At 44.1% G+C, this 17,666-nt stretch overlaps 1 pseudogene; it reads left to right on the top strand.

Moving 5' to 3' along the window:
- The first annotated feature begins 15,857 nt into the window (after positions 1–15,857).
- The window catches only part of LOC117477425, a 29,277-nt pseudogene continuing 27,468 nt past the window's right edge, over positions 15,858–17,666 (top strand).

Below are 17,666 nucleotides of genomic sequence, written 5' to 3'. Positions count from 1 at the left end.
AGATGGTGTTTTAAAGCTGCTAAATATTTAAATTAATACAGTTTGGAAACTTTTTCTCTGAACAGAATTAACTCCAATGATCTGTCGTTTCAGAGCGAGGCAGGTACACTTTATTAGTGGTTAAATTGAATAAACATGAAATAGATTCAAATACAATAATCATAAAACTGAAATGCAAATAATTTCAACTGAACCCACATTTAAATGTATGTACATTGCTATGCTATAAAGATTATATTTAAAGTAAATATTTAAAAAAAACATTTAAAATAACTTCAATATAAAAAATACAAATAAGTTTGAAAATGTTCAGATTTTTCTTTATTATTATTAGATTTATAGTTAAAATACAATTAATATTGGAAATATGTATATAAATAAAAATATGTAGTTAGGAGCTATTTGATCCCTTTGGATGACCTCAATCTTTGTTTTTTATATATTTCTCTTTTATTCTTCACTACACACACACACACACACACACACACACACACACACACACACACACACACACACACACACACACACACACACACACACACACACACACACACACACACACACACACACACACACACACACACACACACACACACACACACACACACACACACACACACACACACACTGATCTGCAGTCTCAACACAGATGGCCTCGCAGTGTCTTGTTGAATCAGGAGCAGCTTGCAGTGGCTCGGGGTCAAACATCGTCCCACAGTGGGACAGACCATAGTACAGAACATAATAATAATAAACCAATATTCTGCTGATTTATAATGCTGTGCAACAGTCACTTAGAAAAACCCCAAGCTTTAACCTCAATGCTCATTTTGCACCGCTATACAGTCCAGTCCACTAAGATTCAATAAATAATTAAAATGTCCGAAGCAAACCAGTACAGATACATTTATAAAAGAGCGCTGAATAAGCTGAACTATTACAATTGTACCTGTATCAAAATAAATAGTCCTTTCATACTGTACTACTAATTAAGATCGTGTATCCCTCGTAAAGCCGCCTGAAAACCCAGTTATTTTGCTACTTACTTATAAACATAAGTAAATTAATGTAAGACATGTTTGCTAGAAATTAAGTTTATATTTAATTATTCTGCAGAAGTATTTATGCTGTTTTAAAATGATCAAATTCCACCTTAGTTGGCATTTAATTCAACATAATTAAAAACAAATCAAATGAGTGATTGATTTTTCTACTTTAACATTCTGCCTGTAGCAACAAAAGCAAGATCAACGTTTACATTTGTATCCACTTAAGGTGAGGGAAAGATTTGTATTTAATTCTTAAAAATTGAAAGGAGGTGTTATTTATTATTATTATTATTATTATTTAAGCAAATACACAATCTTTTCCTTGACCTTTTCACCAAAGTGCTTTTTTACATGTGGAACATAATTGGAAAATGTATCAGAATTGTATAATCATGACTCTTAGGGAGACTGGGTTGCTTTTCAAACTCTTTTTTCTATTTACTTACAAGACAAAGCTGGTTATTTAAAAATAAACCGGCAATAATTATAGTTATTTATGCACTCTCACAAGTGCACTGTGTTCCTTGGAGATGCAGGAAAGAAATGGCGGACTTGTGTAAATGTTAAAACGCAGTATATTCAAAGCTCTTTTCATCGTCACAGCAGGAGAAACGTTACTTCCTCTCGAGTTATTTGACCTTCCACCCCCCCCCCAACGATCTCCCTGCAGGCCAACATCTCCTCATTACAGTTTCCTCACATGTTACATAAGAAGGAGGTGTTACAGCACGAGTCTCGATATGTGACCGAGCGCTTTACTGTGTCGCCATGCAGAGAGCAATCACTCCTCCACATGTTCCTGCTCACTTACAGGTCCATCTCCATGTGCGTTAACTGGCGTTCTGACAGCGTGACAGATTGTGTTTACATTGAAGAAGAGAGAAAGGATGAAAGAGAGAGTAGCAGCTGTGGCTGGAGGAGATCAACAGAGAGACGATTGTTGTCAACATGTATATGTACTCATGTATTATACAATGTTGAATAACGGAGTATTTTCATTTTATTCTCCTTTATGCTTCTACTTCACCACATCTTGGAAGCCAGCCTTTACCAGTATCTGAAAGCTTTAGTTACTCCATGTTACTCCAATGCATCAATAATTATAATTTCTTGAATGTGATTCTGAAATATGTCGATTTAGGTATATTGTTATGCTTATACTTTGTACTTTTACCATAGTAAGATATACTTGCGCTCCAACACATTGTACTTGATAGGCTAAGGGGCGCGACATCTCTAAGCGGTTGACCAATCACAACAGAGCCAGCCAGCTAACCAATCAGAGCAGCTCTGGTTTCAGACAGAGGGTGAAAAGAGGTGCTGCAGGCAGTATGAGAAAAATAAAAGATACATGTCACAGTAGAGAGGCTCAAATAGGAACCAGAAATGGGCATAATAGGGCCCCTTTAACTATACATTCTGAGTATGTTTTCCTCCACTAAACTGTTGCTTTAACGGTCAATTCAGGGAAGTGGAGGATTACATATAACACCTTTCTAAAGACTTGAACAGAAACCCCGTGCATGCTGCGTCCTTCAGCTCCACAGAGAGATGATACTAATGACTCGGCCTGTGGCTTCTCATTATGGCTCAGGTTAGGACGTTCTCTTTCACACACTCACACACAGCTGTACGTTTCAGTGTGCTCGTGGGGACCTTATTTAACTCCCTAAAGACTGGGACACACATTTGATCTCGACGGGATTTCAGATCACGAGTTTCACCCAGTTCTGCCGTTCCGCACAGTTTTACGCCTCATTAGCGCCTTTCAGCTCAAAGGGCCTCGTTCACTGGATTGGTCCTTGGAAAAGTCAGATTCATGACTTTTTCCTAAACTGCAGGATTGTTGGCACCTTATCATAATAAATCACAGCGTCCCTGCAAATTAAAAAGTTGTTTCATGTATGCAGGGAAACGCAACGCCAATCCAAACAAGAGCATGAGAGTGCAGGGACACAGAAAATTAAAAGAAACGAGAATTAAGTCAAGAATATCAAAAGGAACTAGAGAATGCAATTCCTGAAGAAATTGCTAGTGGGAATGCTTTATGCTGAAAAGCTGACGCTGAATTGCTATGCTGAAATGTAATGTGTAAGAAGAAAGTGAAGAATTTAGATTGAAATGATACATGAACACTGGGGGCTTGAATGTGTGATAAGAGAAGAAAAGAAAGTAAAAAGGCTTGGAAAAGCAGCAGAATATTTGAACTGCAAACTATTGAACTAACTTGATGGTGAATGATCTGTCGCCATGGCAACAGTATTTGATGACACCCCATAATACGCTTAGATATGTTGATGGCTGCATCGTTACATAACCTGTGAAGTTTTGGGCTGTTTGCAGCATTTTCACTGAAGTTATGAGATAACCGTGTTTCATGGCGAGCATTGTGTTGCCATGTCAACGGCATTTGAAGAAATCTCAAAACTGTCCCATAGATGTCTTCACGGCTGGACTGTTAGCACACATGTGAAGTTTTAGCACTTTTTGACCATTTTCATAGGAGTTATAGCAATATCGTGTTTTATTGCAAGGGATGCCATGGCAACAGCTTTTGAGGAAAACTCACTAATGGCACAGACATGTTGAGGGCTGGACCATTAACCATTATCTGAAATCTGGTGCTGTTTTAGACCATTTGCATAGGTATCACGACAACATCGTGCTTTATGGCGAGGGATGCGTTTCCATGGCAACAGCCTATGGTGAGATCTCAGATTTGGCGTAGAGCATTTGAGGCATGGACCGGTGATATACAAGCGAAGTTTGGGGGACGATCAGACCGTGTCCATTGGAGTTACAGCAACATCGTGTTTTATGGCGAGGGATGCGTTTCCATGGAAACGGCATATGATGACACCCCATAATTGACGTAGAGCTGTTGAGGACAGGACCATTAACCATTATCTGAAGTCTGCTGCTCTGAGCATGTCAGTTGAAGTGATGACATCATCGTGTTCCATGACACAGGTGTTTATATTTGAGCTAACGACGTGTCCAGATATCAAAGGTTTAAATGGTGATGTGCAGTAATCAGTGAGAGGAGAACATTTTCATTGTTCTGAATGAGAGATAAACCGATAGTTACGGCTGTAACTACGGTTCTATGAGTCCCGGATGACCGCCAGAGGCGGTGCTTTTAGCACAGGATATGTCCATCGTGCGCATGCGCAGCTCGAGTACCAATAACAACAAAGTCACCTGTGACCCACGTGACACCGGCTATATCAGCCGGTGTCGTCAGAGGATCTGTTCCCAGAATCTTCTCGCGAGCACACAAGAGTTCTGAGTGACAGGAAACTCTGGCGGTCATCCGGGACTCATAGAACCGTAGTTACAGCCGTAACTATCGTTCTATTTCGTCCCTACTGACCGCCAGAGGCGGTGCTTTTAGCACTGGATGACTTATACCAACCATGTCATGAAGAATCCAAGCCCTGGCTCACTACTGGAAGCAGCGGAGCTCGGCAAAAGGACCACGCCCAAAGAATGGGGAGTGGCGACGTTAACCCGATAACAACTGGAGAATGTGCCAGAAGACGCCCACGAAGCCGCGGCGCAGATGGTCTCCAGGGGCGCCCCTCTCAGGGCAGCCGAAGATGTTGAGATGCTCCTTGCAGAGTGGTATCTAAGCCCAGATGGCAGGGGGCGGCCACTGGCCCCGTAGGCATGTGAAATGGTATCGACAACCCAGTGGGGCAGCCACTGGTAGAGGGCACACCTCCTTTAGTGCCGCTATGGCAAAAACAAGAGTTGCTTCGACTGCCGTATACAGGCAGTAGCCTCGATATTCGCCCTTTGGGCACCCACAGGGCACAGCAACTTCGACGTGCCGTTCTCCCGAATGTCAAAGCGTGCCAGCTGGGCAGGCTGATTGAAGTGGGTTTGTGGAAGCACCCTGGGCAGGAATGCCAAGGGCAACACCTGAGAGTCCCACCTCGGGCATGTATCGTTTATGGAGAGGACATGTAACTCCCCAACTTGCCTCCCTGAGGCCGTGGCAAGCAGAAATGCTGCCTTCGTGGGCAGCCACCAAAGCCCCACCTGGGCCAGGGGCTCGAAGGGAGGAGATGATAGGGCATCCGGCAGCAGGGGCAGGTCCCAAGCCGGAGCCCTCGGGGTGCTAGGGGGACGCTGCCGTAAAGCCCCTCTTCAGGAAGAGGGACACCGACCTGAGGCACCCCGCCGTGGCGCCGTCGACCCGAACATGTCGGGCAGAAATGGCAGCCACATAAATTCAGAGTGGAGTGAGAACGTCCACTATCTAGAAGGGACTGCCGTCTGGGCAACAGTGTACCTGCTGTCCCAAGGAACATGCATATTCTTGCCCCTCAGTTGGGGTAGAAAGTACGTGAGTGCAAGCTGCACAGCCCGAAGCTCTAGCACGTTGACATGGCGTGCACCCTCCTGGGCAGACCACTGACCCCAAGCGGTCCTGCCCTGCCGCCCTGCACCCCACCCTAAGAGACATGCACCTATGGTGACGGTCTCCTGGCGGGATGGGATGGCGCCCATGGGCACGCCCATCAGGAGATAGACCCTGCCCCTCAAGCGTGACAGAGAGTGGAGACAACGCTGCAACGCTCTGACTTTCCTGTGCCTGTGCCACTTGGCATCCAAGAGAAGGCTGATCAGCCACATCTGCATGGGGCACAACGACAGCGGGCCTAAGGGCCCAACGGCTGAGGCAGCCGTCAGTCTGCCCAAGGGCCGGAGGAACTGAATATAAGGCACCCTCTTGCCCGGCCCACGAGGAAGTAGGCATCCCTAAAGTCCACGGTTGCAAACCACTCCCCCTGTGCATGTGCTGCGGTCAGCATATGGAATGGCAGCACCTCCAGGAATCTGTCGATTCCTCTGAGGTCCAAGAGCAGGTGAAATCCGCCGACTTTCTTGGCCACGAGAAAGTACGCAGAGTAGAACCCCCTGGGCTAAGCAGAGGGTCTACTGGCTCGATTGCCTCCTTGGGCAGAAGGACGGACAACTCTTGGGCAGCACGCTCCAGTGCCTACAGGGCAGCTGCCCCAAACAGCTCCCCTGACTCGACTGGCACACTACGGAGGACATGTCTCCGACAGTGGTGACTAAGCAGGCCAAACCTGGCGACGAGTCTGCACCATAAGGACATGACTCGTCCCAATTCCCTAGCATTAGGGCAAAGGCTTGCAGTGATGCATCACTGAGGCCCAGCAAAGAAGGCTCAGCCGGAGCCTGCTGCAGAGAGGTAGAGACAGCCAGTATCAGATGGGAGAGGGAGTTCCCGTGCCGCTGTGTCGTAGGCCTTACAGAGCAGCTCGTTTGTGACCCTGCACTGAGGCCGAGGGCGCCTGGCATCCGGGGCCAGAATCGGGGAGGCGATGGCAGGCTCAATGGATGGCAAGCGACCCAGCCCCACCCTCGCCGGATCCTGCATGGCAGCAGAGTGGGAGAGGGCCCTGGTGTGTCTCTAGCATGCATGGAGCTCCCTCAGGTACTCCTCTAAAGGAGGAACAGTGGGAATGAAAGGGGCAGGGTTATGCCTGAAGAAGGCGCTAGCCTGGGTCGGCCTGCGGAACCTGAAGCTGCAAGCGTACCAGGGCCGCACGAATAATGGCGGCCATGGAGCCGTCCTCCGTGCCCTGCAAAGAGCTCTGAGCAGAGGAGTGGGGAGCCTCTTCGGGGGTGAGCGGGGCCCCGCCCCCCCCCTTTCAAGAAGAGGTTCAGCCGGAGCCGCTAGCGACATGGCATCCTCAAGCAGAGGTGTGGCAACCGAAGGCGGGCCAGGCGGCAAGCTAGTAGCCCCCACACCGGCCCCTGGCTGAAGGGCCAACAGGAGCGGCTTTGTCTGCTCCATGATGGCAGCTAACCGATCCACCTTAGGGGACAGCCCACATGAATGAGCCATTCTGTGGGTAGCCAGATGCAGCGTAGCCGGGAGCGGGTGCGGGAACACAGCCTGCACCAGCTACCTGTTTAACGGAAAGAGTAGAGCGGTGCTGTTACTCGCCGAACAGAAAGAGGGATGTAATTACGCCCACGTTACCGGCAGAGGGAGCGGGAGCGAGAGCGCTGCCTTCACCTAGCTGGATTAATAAACAAGGCAGTCTAGCGTCTACCAGGAGCGGGGGCGAGAACACTGCCTTCACTGGTTAAGTTCGAGACGAATGCCAGATGCAGCGTAACCGGGAGCGTGTGCGGGAACACCGCCTTCACCAGCTACCTGCTGAACAGAAAGAGTAGAGCAATGCTCCTACTCGCCGAATACAAAGAGGGATGTAACTACACCCACGTTACCAGCAGAGGGAGCGGGAGCGAGAGCACTGCCTTCACCTAGCTGGATTAACGAACAAGGCAGTTTAGCGTCTACCAGGAGGGGGGAGAGAACACTGCCTTCACTGGTTAAGTTCGAGACGAATGCCAGATGCAGCGTAACCGGGAGCGGGGTGCGAGAACACAGCCTTCACCAGTTACCTGCTGAACGGAAAGAGTAGAGCAATGCTCCTACTCGCCGAACACGAGAGGGGTGTAATGTCCTACACCCACGTTACTAGCAGAGGGAGCGGGGGAGCGAGAGCACTGCCTTCACCTGAGTAAATGAAAGTGCAAGGCTACTAGCAGAGGGAGCGGGGAGCGAGAGCACTGCCTTCACCTAGCTGAGTAAACGAAGCACGGAGCTACCAGCAGAGGGAGCGGGAGCGAGAGCACTGCCTTCACCTCGCTGGATTAAATAAAGAAGTTCAACAGGACAGTTTAGCCGGGCGGCTGCTGCTAGAATCAAGTACACGTCTACCAGGAGCGGGGGCGAGAACACTGCCTTCACTGGTTGAGTCAGAGACAAATGCCAGATGCAACGTAACTGGGAGCAGGTGCGGTAACACAGCCTTCACCGGCTACCTGCTGAACGGAAAGAGTAGAGCAATGCTCCTACTCGCCGAACACAGAGAGGGATGTGAATGACCTACACCCACGTTACTAGCAGAGGGAGCGGGAGCGAGAGCACTGCCTACACCTAGCTAGATTAAACGAAGAAGCTTAACAGGGCAGCTTAGCCAGGCAGCTGCTGCTAAGAATCAAGCAGCACGCAGAACCCGCCAGATGTTAGCCAAGTGGCCGCTGCTAATAGTCAGAGTGATACGTTACAAGGGCAACGTTACCGGGAGCGGGAGCGAGAGCACTGCCTTCACCAGCCGAGTTAAATAATGAAGCTAACAACCAAGCGAAATCAAGTCAAAAAACACAATGTTTAAGACCAGATAACTAGCTTCCAAAGAAGAGAACAGCACAGAGCTGTAGTTACAGTAGTAACCATGGCCAGCCTACACGGCCTAGAACCGTAGTTACAGTAGTAACTATGGCCAGTACTTACACGGCTTAGAACCGTAGTTACAGTAGTAACTATGGCCAGTATTTACGCGGCGTAGAACCTTAGTTACAGTAGTAACCATGGCCAGTACTTACGTGGCTTAGAACCGTCGTTCCAGTAGTAACTATGGCCAGTACTTACGCGGCTTAGAACTGTAGTTACAGTAGTAACTATGGCCAGTACTTACGCGGCTTAGAACCGTAGTTACAGTAGTAACTATGGCCAGTATTTACACGGCGTAGACCCGTAGTTACAGTAGTAACTATGGCCAATACTTAAACGGCTTAGAACCGTAGCTACAGTAGTAACTATGGCAAAAGTAACCGTGGCCGGTGAATGGCCACACATGCGGAGCACACAGCACACACAGTGAAGATTGTTCTCCGCATCTACCCATCCTAGTGCTAGGAGACTAGCACTAGGAGCGGTAAATACAACATTATAAAACGGACAAGTCAAATCAAGCAATCTGATTGGTTCTTAGCCGTGATATACTGAGCGTATACCACGGGTAGAATTGTAAGTTACTTTTCACAACAAGTCAGTATCCCTCCGCGTCTGAGAAAAACAGTATACAGTTGGGCTGAAAAGCAAACTGCTTGCTGGAACTGGAACAAGAAAGCAGCGGAGAAGTAACGGGGCAGAAACCCTCCTTTTTACGCAGCGGTCCAGACATAGACATCAAACGGCAAAAACATATTCAGTGTGCAGTTCCTTTGGCATTAGGGCAGGGGTATCTAGATACTTCCCAAGGTTTGACATCATGAATTTGGGCCCTGAAATGTGCAAGCAACGATGTTTTCAAATCTGTAATCAAAAAGGTCCGCAAAAACATTTAAGATTAACTTCGACCTCCGGGGGGGTCTTACTATGGAGGACAAAAAGCACCTAAACGACGACATGCAGAGCTACGTGAAGAGCAGGTAGTAGACCAACTGGAAAAGTACCACCATTCAAAAGCTTTCTGATGCGGGTCTTGAAACAAAGCAGAGAAATTATGACCGTTAGTGGCCACAGGTGAGAAAGCTCTCTCCAGAGCTACTGGAAGCCGAATCTCGGGGACGTGAGAAAGTGGAGCAATATTCTCGCCACGCCAAGCAACAGCCTAGAACAACCTCAACCTATACAAGTAACCACGTAAGCATCTACTGATGCTGGACAGTTTTTCAGTGGGTGCACAATAAACGGCAACATACACATTAATGTAAATAAATAGCCAAATAATGGATCAACGCTCTCTGTCTAATATGTTCGCTAGCTGTTGTTAGTGTTGTTGCATAGCAACCACCTTGCACTATGTTTTGTGCAGAAGGCAACGGAGGGACTATTTTATTTTGAACATCATTATTTACTAATAACAACTATTTAAATTAGAGTGTGTATTTTTCTTTCATATTGCCACACTTGGTAACCGTTTTATAAAAGCAATAGCTCACTTCAGGCCGTGATATATGGCCATTATATCACAGTTAAGGGGCGTGGTTCGGCCCGACGCGAAGCGGAGGGTCGACAACCCCATATACCACGGCCTGTCGTGAGCTATTGCTTAAATATAGCGCTACTGCAGTCGCTGAGAATGAAGCTTAACAGTACATGCAAGGTGTTAGCCAAGCCGCTGCTGCTAACAATCCAGCAAGACCAAGTCAAAACCCAATGTTAAGACCAGATAATTAGGACCGTAGTTACAGTAGTAACTCTGGCCAGAACTTACCTTACTCTCTGCACCTAACAAAAAACAGGCAAAATATGGCACTGTGGGCTTTCCATACAAATTAAATGAGAGACGCAGCGAAAGCTGGGAACTCAAATGCTAAAGATAGCTCGGGCACAACACCACAAGCAGAACTTCCAAAAGAGCATCATAAGGGCAACTTTATGGGAGAGGAGGCGAGAACACTGTCGTCACCAGAAAGTAGCCCGACAATAACAAGACAGCAATCAGGACAACTTAGCTGGGAGAGGGTGCGGGAACACAGCCATCACCACAAGTTGACACGAACCTGTCCGTCGAGGCTCTGCACGGCGCACAGCCGGCCACAGCTCCTGGAGGACGCGTTAACAACCCGTAGCTCCGACTATCAGTCGCGAAGCTCCCCGCGGCCAGCTGTATGCAGAGAAATCCCTCAGATCAAACGTTCAAACCTGAACGCTGTAGGCTGCAAGAATGCAGCCACGGTACTCTCGCGCAGCGAGAAGATGAAAGGAACAGATCCTCTGACGACACCGGCTGATATAGCCGGTGTCACGTGGGTCACAGGTGACTTTGTTGTTATTGGTACTCGAGCTGCGCATGCGCACGATGGACATATCCAGTGCTAAAAGCACCGCCTCTGGCGGTCAGTAGGGACGAAATAGAACTCTTACATGTGAACGTTTTGTTGAAGAACCGTAACCGTAACCACATGTCAAGGAACTTGAGCATCTGAAGTGTACTTTTTGTGTACTTTCGGGTTAATAATGTGGCCTTTTTGGCAGATTAACTAAAGGTGTGCGGCTGCTGTGGTGGGGAAAGGTGAGGCTGAACTTACAATGGGGTTTAATGGAGACATGTTGAAAGTTTTTGTCACTTCATGCCCTCAAGAGGCATTTTGTTTAATTATTTTGCTTAATTTATTTTTATTTTTCAAGCTACGAGATGTTTTCCTACGTTTATCATGAAAAATTATGTCTCAGGAATGAAGGGTTTGGGAATTATGGCAGGTTTAAAAGAAAATATGAAGGCAAAATTAAATCTGTCTCTAAAAGTAAGAATCAGATTTAAAAGTTGTGTTACACGGATAATGTCAGAAAGATGTGTAACATTTGAAAGTTGGAATGAGGTTTCTGAGTGAAAGTATGAATGAACAGTTAGCAGTTGAAGTCGCATGAAGATTGTTCAAGTCTGAAGAGTTTCTCCATTGACTTCCATGTTAAAAATGTGATGAATTATGGGATGTATCTCTGGAATTATGAAAGTTATGAATAAGAAAAGTAATAGCCATCGATTCCCGACCGAGCTGAACGTTTTGATGTTTGAACGGAGTTTCTGCGATGTGGAATGTGGGAGGAGAAGAGGTGCAAAATAACCCGGCGGAATAATAAAGAATTTTGTGCGTAGCATTACAGATAGTTGGAATGCTATGTCAGCATTCCCACTAAATAACCTACAGTACAGTGAACATACTAGAACCAAAACCAGGGATTGACATTAAATATTTAGAAATTCACATTTTCTTGTCAAAGACTTGTATTTACATAACATAGAGTGGGAAGCTTCCCCATTATGTAGGAATTATATAAATAATTCAAATAAATGTGGCAAAGGCTCAAATTTGTTGAACAACACATTTGTAACAGGTTTGTTAATTGACCAAAAAATATGAACAGTTGGAAGATTACAAATGGGATTATTATTAGGATTATTTGTAGGTCATTGAAAAGTAGAATCATTTAGAAAGATGTGAACTTTGAAGTTTCTATTTTAGAAAAGCTGACTGTAGTGCATCGCTGGTTTTAAAAGTGATTTATAAGAGTCATGTTTAAAGATGTGCAATACTTAAAACGTTTATAAAGATCCTCTGAGTGTGTGTCATTAGTTAGCTGATAAAATGTTAGGGATAAAAACCTTGACATATTGACTACAAGAGCTTGAATCAAACAAGCAACCTTGTATTTGAAAGATAACTCACATAGCAACAGTCGCACCTGGTATATAAGTGGTGTGGCTGAGTACTTGAAAGGGTTCATGAATAGAGGGGACTTGAATGTGAAATAAGAACAAGAAAATAAAAGTCTAAATGCATGAAAAAGCAGCAGAATATTTTAACTGAAAACTTTAGAACTAAAAGCATACGTCACCAATAATGTCTAAAATATGTGGAACATGTTGAAGTCAGTATGAAGTCTCCATCAGACGGAAAAGAATAGGCTCAGACAGTCTGTTAAACTCCAGTGACCACGTCATTAGTCTGCTGCTCTAATTATGTCAATTGGAGTTATGACATCATCGTGTTCCATGACACAGGTGTTTATATTTGAGCTAACGACGTGTCCAGAGAGCAAAGGTTTCCATGGTGATCAGTGAGAGGAGAGCATTTTCATTGTTCTGAATGAGAGATGAACCTCTTACATGTGAACGTTTTGTGGAAGAACGATAACAGATATCTGTGAAATTTCAAAGCGTGAAGCATGTCAAGGAACTTGAGCATCTGAAGTGTACTTTTTGTGTACTTTCGGGTTAATAATGTGGCCTTTTTGGCAGATTAACTAAAGGTGTGCGGCTGCTGTGGTGGGGAAAGGTGAGGCTGAACTTACAATGGGGTTTAATGGAGACATGTTGAACGTTTTTGTCACTTCATGCCCTCAAGAGGCATTTTGTTTAATTATTTTTGCTTAATTTTTTGTAGCTTTATCTTTCAAGCTACGAGATGTTTTCCTACGTTTGTCATGAAAAACTATGTCTCAGGAATGTAGGGTTTGGGAATTATGGCAGGTTTAAAAAAAATATGAAGGCAAAATTAAATCTGTCCTCCACTCTAGCTGTGACATCACGCACTCTAAAATCTGAAGAAAACCTCTTTAACAAGGTCTGAACAATGTTTAATATCTCTAAAAGTAAGAATCAGATTTAAAAGTTGTGTTACACGAATAATTTCAGAAAGATGTGTAACATTTTAAAGTTGGAATGAGGTTTCTGAGTGAAAGTATGAAGGAGCAGTTAGCAGTTGAAGAAGGAGCAGTTAGCAGTTGAAGTTGCATGAAGATTGTTGAAGTCTGAAGAGTTCTCCATTGACTTCCATGTTAAAAATGTGATGAATTATGGGATGTATCTCTGGAATTATGAAAGTTATGAATGATAAAAGTAATAGCCATCGATTCCCGACCGAGCTGAACGTTTTGATGTTTGAACGGAGTTTCTGCGATGTTCAATGTAGAAGAAGAGGCGCAAAATAACCAGGCGGAATAATAAAGAATTTTGTGCGCAGCATAACAGATAGTGGGAATGCTGTTTCAGCATTCCCACTAAAAAAGGGTTGAGCGTCACACTTTAAAAAACTTCAATACATCTGCAGGAAGAGAACGCCAAACAAGTTAACCAATGTGTAAAATAACACAAAATATAACATGCATTTAGTATTTATGTGATGAAGTGTTAGCATAGTGTTTATCTATGCTTTGTAAAAGTAATAAGTATTTATGTTGCACAAATGTGCTTGATGACAAAATTAATCAATCAATCACTCCCAAAATAATCATTTTCAGCACGCGACCTGCAGGCGTTTTCAGCAGAAACAGCTCCTGCTCAGTGTGCACATCAGATGTTCTGAAACACCATCACTCAGATCATACAAGTCATGAAGTGATGGACTGCATCAGTTAGCCGTTAGCTGAAGGCTGCATTACATCACCTGGGAGAGCCAGAATGACTTGTTTTGTGTCGCAATAATGATTTTTTTTAACCCAACGGGGTCAGCTGTCCCATTACTTTCTGTATTTAATGAGATTGATGAGAACGTTGGAAAATTACCTGCTGACATGTTGTGTGGTGTAAATCTGGGCTGTGACAACAAGTATGATTTCAAATGTACTGCCGGGCCTCCTGGAGGTGTTGTGGTTATATTTTAAACACATCTGAGGGAAATTGCTCCTGCTCCTGAGACTCTGATGTTAGAGGAGAGAAGAGGTGGGGACCTCTTCTCTCCTCTAACATCAGAGTCTCACACCTTATTTAACAGCACAAGAGACACTTGCAGAGGAAAGGCTCGTCCTAGCACTTCAAAACTAAATAATATAAGAGATAATGAAGACATGAGATTGCAGCTCCTTGAGTTTAAAACCAGCGCTGAATCTCATTATGATATTCCCAAACCTGTGAGGTAACCAGAGCAAAACAATCACAACACATCAGCACCATAATCTGTTTCCTGAGTAACACCGCTAGTTCTGCAGAGGGAGATTTAGAACAAACACAGAAGATCACATCCTGAGTATTGGTATTATTGCTAGAGGGTGAAGAACAACATGTTTGAACACTTTGTTTTAGTTTTTAGATTGGATGAGAAGATGACACCATGTTTGATTCAGAACAACCTGCAGCCAGTTAGCTTAGCTTAGCACAAAGACTGGTATCAGATGGAAACTGCTAGCCTGCTGGTCCAAAAGGTAACAAAATCCACGACAAGCACCACTTAATCTCATTTCAGTCAGACAACTCACGTGTTTCTTTAACATGCTTATTAGAAGCAGCATATAGTTGAGTTTGGCGTCTAGGCTCGGGCCTCATCACTCAACAGATATACATAGCACCATGAGTGATGATTAAATAACTATCCCCCCCGAGCCTACAGGTGGAAGCTGGGGTGGAAGCTGGGGTGGAAGCTGGGGTGGAAGCCGGGGTGGAAGCTGGGGTGGAAGCTGGGGTGGTGGTGGGGCAGGCAAGCAGCAGCGACGTGGAAGTAGCTGCAGCAATAGCAGCAGCAAGCAATGCATAGAGAGATATCTGGCAGGTTAAATAGAGCGGCATATTAAGGAGACTCTGTTTGGTTGGTTGTAGTGTGGCAAGGGGCTTTATGTATGAATGCAGCATAAGTGCTCGAGTTGACTGCCTGAACTAGCTCGCAGGCTTCGCCCCATTTATGAAGTTATTTAAAGTCAAAACCCCACTCAAGTCGGTAACTTCACGCTAAGAAATAGAAATCCAAACTGGAAAAATAGTGTTTCTCATTGGTATGTGATGTGATACGCTTTATATATTTAGATCAGAACAGTAGTGAATCGTAAAACTCGTTTTTTTACATTCTTTTTTAGTCAATAGTAAACTGCATTGTCAATTATCTTAAGTGGAAACCGTTTGTTCTAGTTCAAAAACACGTGATAAACGTGAATTGAAACTATTAAAAAACACAACAAAACTAAGCATGTTTGTTACGTCATATAAGTTACAGATGTACATTTAAAAAATCTATTTTTCACTTTTGGTTAAACCCCGGACTACACTTTTTCTTGGTTAAAGTCAGTTTTACCTTCCGGTTTAGAAACCTATATTCTTGGTATTCTGGCACTGAATTGCCAATGGATTTGTACACTTCTTACACTTAAGATCAAAACAGCTTTTCTATTTTTGTTGAATTATAGCAATCAAAATGTACATGCGTTTAATGTACTACTAAGGCAAACAACAACAGAATATCTCAGTGTGTAAACTCTGCAGTGGTGCAGAAACACAGTACTTAAAGTTTATATACATACATACAGCTCTGTGTGCTTAATACTGATTTTCTTGCATCATGTCATTATGGATGCTTCCCTGACTCTTGAATCATATAATAATAATCTGTCAGCAGACACGGTTTGTATTGCTGACATCTATTTTTACATGCTGTGTATTCATCGGGTCAATGTGGCTGTGTATTATTCATGGAGCCATTGTGTTGTTTTCTTAACGTATCTGTAATGTAAAGCCCAGTTTGTTCACATCACATTAAGCCATGGATGAAGGAAACATCCAGGTACTTACATAAGTGTGTGTGTGCGTGTGCGTGTGCGTGTGCGTGTGTGTGTGCGTGTGTGTGTGTTTCAAGCTTACTTGCTCTGTAATACATGATTGCTAATGAGGTCTGCACAAACAATAGGCTACATATTTAGCAGTGACCCATATGAGTAAAAGACGTGCATTATTCATGATGGTGGTGTGTACAAGTTGTGGAGATAAGAAGGAAAACAGGAAGAGATAAAAAGCCTTTCTTCATTATACTATTACTGATTGCAAGGGGGAAACAATTAAGCCAAATAAATGTACACAACACTTTCTAAAACACATTTTCATTGTATGTAATTGGGTGTGTGGTCTTCACAAGAAAGACGTGATATTTATTGGTATCTTTTCATCTAAAAACACCTTAATGGGAGATTAGCATAATGCCTTATTTTTCAAGATAAGGTTTTACCAGAAACCCTTTACTGACTGGCTCTTGTGTCCAGGAAGTAGGTATACATTCTGCTTTTAATATCTTCTCTCAAATAGAGACATGTTATTCATTGGTAACTTTATGAAGTCCTTACTAGAAAACCATACAACTTTATATTCATAATGTAATTGCTTTTTATCCGACAAGCTATACTGACTGGCGCTTGTTTCCAGGAACTAGGTTGAAAAATCTGCTTTTAATTTGAGTGCACTCGAACAAAGCACTTCCTTAAAAATCGCCCACTTCTTCCTTCCGGGCATTTTAGAAATTGATTTTAAAGCGTATTATGCTCATATTTCAGTTCCCTTTCTGCAGAAGAAGAAAGAGAATCACAGACTACTTTGAGGAGTCAGAGTCTGGTGGAAGCCTGCCTATCATCCACTGGGAATGTTTGCAAACACACACACACACACACACACACACACACACACACACACACACACACACACACACCTCAAACTGATCCTGAAGCAGCTGTGCCCCTCCCCCTTCCCTCTTTGAACTCCTGGAACTCATTGTGAGTGAATTTGCAGCTGATTGCAGGGGAGAGGAAATCACGAGAACAGCCAGCTCTCATGCTTGGATTTTCATGAGGTTGTAAAAAGCTACATGTGTATCACATCGGCAAAAGAAACATGATTGGTTCATGTGCACAATGCTTCCATTTGACCACTGTAGCCAGACATGCTAAGCACATGTCCAAACAATTCATAAAATGCTTCCTACCTGTCCTTCATGTCTTCACTTGAGGGCCTTCTCTTTTTCATCTTCTTCAGGGGATTTAATTGGTGGTAAATTGGTAGAAGAAACCCCCAAAATGTAACCAGTTTCTTTAAAAGACTGTATTCTTTCTCTGTTGTCTTTCCTAGAAAATTCCCAAAATGTTTAACCTTCCTAATGGAGTGAAATGACCCGGAAGTACCCTCAGTGGCAGCCATGATAAGAGCTGTTAGAATTCTCTAGATCAGGGGGTCTCCAACCTTTCTTCATCTGAGAGCTACTTTGAAAAAATGAAAGTGGCCAAGAGCTACTTGCATCACATCGCTACATTTATTCATATAGCACTCATCGGTTGAATTAAGCTACTTTGTACACGTGTGAAATTGCAATACCTAAAGTTTATCAAAAAACTTCACATCAAGGAGTCCAAGAAAAGGAAAATGTCTCACATATTATTATGGCCCACATAGTAAATACATCACTGAACATTCACATAAGTTGTCCTTCATCACCACCTTACAAGCATCTTATGGCACATGTGTAAAATAAGTGCATTCACTCTTTTTCACAGTTAGTGAGAGGACTGGCGCTGCATGGAGTCCACCATAG

This window comes from Trematomus bernacchii, unplaced genomic scaffold (assembly GCF_902827165.1).
Source record: "Trematomus bernacchii unplaced genomic scaffold, fTreBer1.1, whole genome shotgun sequence".
In the NCBI taxonomy this organism is placed as follows: domain Eukaryota; kingdom Metazoa; phylum Chordata; class Actinopteri; order Perciformes; family Nototheniidae; genus Trematomus; species Trematomus bernacchii.
This window is presented reverse-complemented; position numbering and strand designations above follow the sequence as displayed.